The sequence below is a fragment of the Tamandua tetradactyla genome, chromosome 5 (genome assembly GCF_023851605.1).
Source record: "Tamandua tetradactyla isolate mTamTet1 chromosome 5, mTamTet1.pri, whole genome shotgun sequence".
NCBI classification, from domain to species: Eukaryota; Metazoa; Chordata; class Mammalia; order Pilosa; family Myrmecophagidae; genus Tamandua; species Tamandua tetradactyla.
Genome location: NC_135331.1, coordinates 127,717,877 through 127,723,876, shown reverse-complemented (window position 1 = coordinate 127,723,876; position 6,000 = coordinate 127,717,877). Strand labels below are relative to the sequence as shown.

Genomic DNA, 6,000 nt, shown 5'->3' with positions numbered 1-6,000 from the left:
GGGTGAATTTGGGGACAGGACTAGGGGCAGATGGTTTAGGCATGAAGTACCAGATGTGGGGAACTATGCCGGTGGTCTTGGACTAATTTCTACTTCATTTGTACCACCTAGTGACTTGTATCATTGAAATTATTAACAAAGCTTTATATGGCAGAAGAGCTCTGATTCGTGTGTGTCTGATTTGACAATATGATCCAACCTATTATCTCAAAATTGAATAAAAGTAACTAATTACTTTATAGAGAATTTGTAGCTATTTTGTGTGTGCTGAATGTGTGAAAGGTGGAATAGAGGAAGTTCCTGTTTGATAAAAGAGGTGAAGATCATCTCAAGAATAATTCATGAGGAAAGAATAGTCATGAATTTGTAAAATAACTTTTTTGAAAATGGGAAATGGATATGACGGTAAATATGAACATGGATTCTAAGAAAGCCTGGTTAAGGTGGCTGACCATAAGTGTCTGCATTGATAGGAGATTTTTCTCAAATGGTACCTGGGATCCTGAATACAGGAGCAGAAAGAATGGAGGATTGGACTGATTCAAGGCTGAAGATTCTCTACATCAGCGCAAAATAGGGGTAAGAGAAAGAGCATTTTAGGAACAAAAGTTTTGTAAAAAGTAGTGGCAGAGGAAAAATAAATGAGTTTTGGATTCTGGTCAAACACATGCTTATTATATTGAAGAGTTCGAAGAGAAGTAAAACCACTTTCTACTCTACTTGTAAGAGGAACAGATAGGAATGTTCACTTACCCAGATTGATGGCCCCCATCTACTGATATGAAATACAAACACAGGGTGCTGCATATGGACAAGCAATTCTATCCTAAATTTAAAGAGGGGAGAAAGCAGAATGGGGCAAGGGTGATTCATGCTCTTTCATCATTTAATAGACTATAAGCCAATGCCCTTCTGCATTCAAGGGAAATGGAGGCTTTTAAAGTCATTGTAGAAGTATGAGTGGATCTCCCTATAAATAATAGATACATTCCAAAAATGTCATAAGCAAGCTGAAGTTCTATCAAGAAAATCCCTTAATTCATTAGAAATGCCTACTGTTGAAAACACTTCTGTCTGAAAAACTAAGCCATGGGTGGTTTGCAAAATTTGTCTGTAAAAAGCCAGATAGTAAATATCTCAGGCTTTGCAGCCCATACAGTCTCTGTTGCAATTACTCAACTTTGCCCTTGCAGCAGAAAGTAGGCACAGACAAAAGGTAAATGATGGGTGTGGCGTGTTCCAATAAAACTTTATCAAAACAGGTAGTGAGCCAAATTTGGTTTACAGGCTCGAGCTTGTTGATCCCTGATCTAAACTAAAGTTTTGTTAATTTTGTTTTTATAAAATAAAACACACACACACACCCCAGTTTATTCTTGTGTAATCTTATAATTTTTATGTTCCTTGCTTAAATTAACAGCTACCTGTATTTCTCCAAGTAAATTGCAAAAGTAAAAAACAGAGATCGCATGATTCAGTAGCTCATAATGAATAGAAATGTTCATAGTTAACTTATCATTAGCAAAATGCTTTTTAGAATCCCTAAAATTATATCTAGAAAGCCTATACCATAATAATTAGTAGAGATACTGAATTTGAAATGACTGCTTTTCCAGATGGAATACTACTTCTTGGATCTTTGGAGAAATGCCTTGTGGAAGCAACATAATTACAGATAGCGCAACACTCCTCCAATTTTTAGGGAAATGGTCCTTAGCATATAATGACAGCTTGAATATGCTCCCTTTTCAGAAGAAACTGGAAATTATTATGCCTTGGAGTTAACTGCCATAGCTTTTGTATGTGATGTGGGAGTAATTTAAATAGCAATGTAGTTATAGTTATATTATTTCAGCTTTTTTAAAAATCGTGTTTATTAGCTTGCTTTATCTTGATTTATTCGATGCTCTCTCATAGTCACAACAAGAGTAACCAAATATTAAAGCAAGAGAGGAGTTCATGCCATAAAGAGGATGACACAGTTCCGGTCCAGGAGAGTTGGTGCTGAATGTACTGGTGAGTTCTTTTGGGAGTCTCATCACAGAGGTGATGATAGTCCCAGAGCCCTGGAAGCCAACCGAAGCCCCCTGGGATACAGCCTTCACCAGTTTAGGGAAGATAGGGGCAGGAGCGGGGACTCCTTGGGGATGGCTTTCAGATGGAATCGTCTTAAAGGAACAAGAATCAACTTTCAGACATTTAAACACATGCTCCAAAATGCTGATTGAGAGGCTAGGCATTCTAAGGCACCTTACTCAGAACTGTCCTGAGGCTAAGCTCTTTCTCCATGAATTGTTTCATCATGGGATTTAATGCATTAAAATAATTCTTACATTTCTTTCATGCATTGCATTTTTAATTTCAATTATAATCTTTTTTTTCACACACTATCCCTATGAAACAGAGCAGGCATATAGTCTTTCTTTCAAAAGAGAAAACATATGAGAATAAATTAAGACCATTTCTCATATACCAGCTAGATTTCTTCCCTTTTGTGCTTAACCATTTATTTATTTTACACAATGATACACATACTACAGGCACACTTGTTAAAAAAAACAAACAAACAAAACCTACTAACATGAGCATCTTCATGCAGGAACAAGAGCAGGTATTAATAAAGCATGGTTTGAGATTCTGAACCAATTCTGTAGACCTGACATTGGCACTCCGCTCAGTACCTACTACTTTATCACCACCCATATTGGTAAAGTACTGTCGATTACCTTGATGAAAATTTTGAAGAATCATTGTTTTAAACTGAAAGTTTGTCAGATTGAAGAAGTGGGATCCTCTAAAGAAGGCATTAGTCGGGCAATACATTCCTAGGTAGATGAGAAGTAAATCAATCCCATGCATCTAGATGGTGGGTCTAGGGTTGTTTCAGGAATAAATCTTGATATGTTTTTTTTTAATTATTAATTTAAAAAAATTTAACAACAAATGAACTAAAGCATTAACACATGATCATTCTGTTCTACATATATAATCAGTAATTCACAATATCATCACATAGTTGCATATTCGTCATTTCTTAGAACATTTGTATCAATTCAGAAAAAGAAATAAAAAGACAACAAAAAAAGAAATAAAATGAAAACAGAAAAAAAAAAAGATTATACATACCATACCCCTTACCCCTTGCTTTCATTGATCACTAGCATTTCAAATTAAATTTATTTTAACATTTGTTCTCCTTATTATTTATTTTTATTCCATATGTTCTACTCATCTGTTGACAAGGTAGATAAAAGGAGCATCAGGCACAAGGTTTTCACAATCACACAGTCACATTGTGAAAGCTCTATCATTATTCAATCATTATCAAGAAACATGGCTACTGGAACACAGCTCTACATTTTCAGGCAGTTCCCTCCAGCCTCTCCATTACATCTTGGATAACAAGGTGATATCTACTTAATGCATAAGAATAACCTCCAGGATAACCTCTCGACTCTGTTTGGAATCTCTCAGCCATTGACACTTTGTCTCATTTCACTCTTCCCCCTTTTGGTCAAGAACATTTTCTCAATCCCTTGATGCTGGGTCTCAGCTCATTCTAGGATTTCTGTCCCACATTGCCAGGAAGATCCACACCCCTGGGAGTCATGTCCCACGTAGACAGAGGGAGGGTGGTAAGTTTGCTTGTTGTGTTGGCTGGAAAGAGAGGCCAGATCTGAGCAACAAAAGAGGCTCTCTTGGGGGTGACTCTTAGACCTAAATTTTAAGTAGACTTGACCTATCTATGTGGGGTTAAGTTTTTTGATGGGGCAGTGAGGGTGCAGTAGGGAGGGAGGGCTAGCGGTGGGAATCTAGTTCACTAGCAGAAAACCAAACCTCATGGTCCTATGTAGTACTACTGATTTTAGGCGAAATTTGTCAAGGATACAGATGATTGTGGAAAAAACTTATTGCATATATTTTAAAGATTGAGCTGCCTAACTCCAGATATCTAATGAGAAAGCTGAATATCCTAATTTTAAGAAAAGCTATAGAATGTTTTAAAAGTGAAAGTTTATATATAAAGATAAAGCTGAAAGCAGCTTTCTACTCAACACAAGGAACACAGCTCCCTTTCATAAGGATTTGTCAGTTATGGCCATTAGAAAAGAGGTTGAAACTAGTTCTCTCCTTTTTCCTGAAGAGGTTGTGCATATCTTATTTGTAAAAAAAAAATGTGAGTTCTTAGTGAGAAATGGCTCCATGGAGAATTTTCTGAGAACGCCAAGAAAAGGCTTAAAAGATGTTTTCAATAACAAATAGGTCAAGAGGGCAAATTCCTAACATAAAACATCTTTTAGCAGCTGCAGTAGTTTTCACTCTCAAGTGCCTTCCCTGCTTTTAGAGAACACCTAAGAATAAAGCTGCTCCATACTATACAGAAGTTTTTTTGTTGTTGTTGATATGGTTCTGATTGTATATATCAAAAATTGTATATAAACTATAGTAATAATAATAAAGTAATTTAGTGTACTATAAAAAGCTTAGTATAAATTAAAACTATACTAATTTTTATTAAAAATGTCATCGATTGCAAAAGTAATCATGACATTTTCAAAATTAATTTTAAATCTCCACCCAAGTCATCTGAGAGGTCATGTGCCTTGGAACAAAATCACTTAGCAAAACAAACAGGAGGAGAATTTAATAACCAACCTGAGTCAATGCTCCTCAGCTGAGAAAAGGTACGTTTAAAAAGCAGTTTTGTACAATTTGAGATACTATTTCTTATATTTATCTCCTCCTCCATTTACCCCCCTTTCCCACAAAGTGATAGTCAACTTTTCATGGCCTCAAGAGGCCATAAGACAGGAAGAAAAACAGAAATATCGTGCAAGTCTTTATGGATTTTGTTTTCCAAAAGCAAAAATTCTATCGAGAGACCTTAGAGCATAAAGAAGATGCATACATTGAAAAATGATTTGCAGGCTTAGCTAGAATGTCTAAAGAAACATGAAGAGAAAAGACCGAAAACAGATTTCCCCAGATTGGTCAGTAGAAGCAAGAAAAAGTTCTGTAGCATACCAAAGCTAAGGAACCTGTATTTTGCCTCCAAGTTAGTGTTTTTGACACAAACAGCCCCTGCAAGAGATCTTCAGCTTCTAGCAGAGGGCCTGGACCTGAGGAGGAGAAGTAGAGACGATTGTGGCCTCCCAAGCAACCACTGGTCCCAGTTTGGAGGACTAGATTTTGCCCCCTAGCCCACTCCCCACCAATATCATGACTCCTGCAGAACTGTTCCTGGAAGGATGAATGTTCAGGTTTTCTAGTCCGGCAAAATGGTACCTTATGGTCAAATATTAAGTTATGAAATATAAAATGCAACTTGCAGAGCCAAGCTGGCAGACTGTGATTTATGTCCATCACAGAAACACACACACAGGCACTATTTAATTACAAAGCTGAGTAATTGCTTTTGTGGTGAGCCTATAAATTAAACTCTGCAACATGTACAATGATATTTTCCATAGACATATGCTGCATGTGGCAGGAATACATCAGAAATTCCCTATCTGATTTCAGGGCAGACTTGGACGACGTGGTCACGGTGCTACAATTACACGTTAATTCAGAGTAACAGAGGATTTCTAGAAATAAAACATTTTTGCTCTGTTCATTCATTCAATAGATAATTGTTAAATACTGCTATGTAATAGGCACTGTGCTAGGTTTTGGAATATCCAGTAAATAAAACAGACACATATCTTGTCCATGTGGAAGGGGAGATGCACAACAAGCAATCAATGTGATAACTAGAAAGTAAAAAATTTTGCAATGTGATAAGTGTTATGGAATTCAGGGACAAGAGTTGGGCAAATTAGAATTTTAAATAGGATGGCAAGGGAGGTCTCACTGATAAGGAGTGAAGACATTGTCCAAGCATGACCATGGCCAAAACATCATTGGCAGAGGGGATAATTGGTAAAACAGCCCTAACTGGAGAGTGTCTGGAGTGTTCAGAGAACAGTGTGAGTATCTGGAGCTGGATGACGTAAGGAT

At 36.8% G+C, this 6,000-nt stretch overlaps 1 long non-coding RNA gene across 4 annotated transcripts in view; it reads right to left on the bottom strand.

Moving 5' to 3' along the window:
• Nucleotides 1-747: 747 nt before the first annotated feature.
• LOC143684847 (uncharacterized) overlaps nucleotides 748-6,000 on the bottom strand; it is a 380,663-nt gene continuing 375,410 nt past the window's right edge. For all 4 annotated transcript variants that reach the window (XR_013176212.1, XR_013176208.1, XR_013176210.1 and 1 more), the window contains 2 exons: nucleotides 2,727-2,825; nucleotides 748-826 (listed from right to left, as the gene is read on the bottom strand). This is a non-coding gene — a long non-coding RNA (uncharacterized LOC143684847). The remainder of the gene's footprint in view (nucleotides 827-2,726; nucleotides 2,826-6,000) is intronic.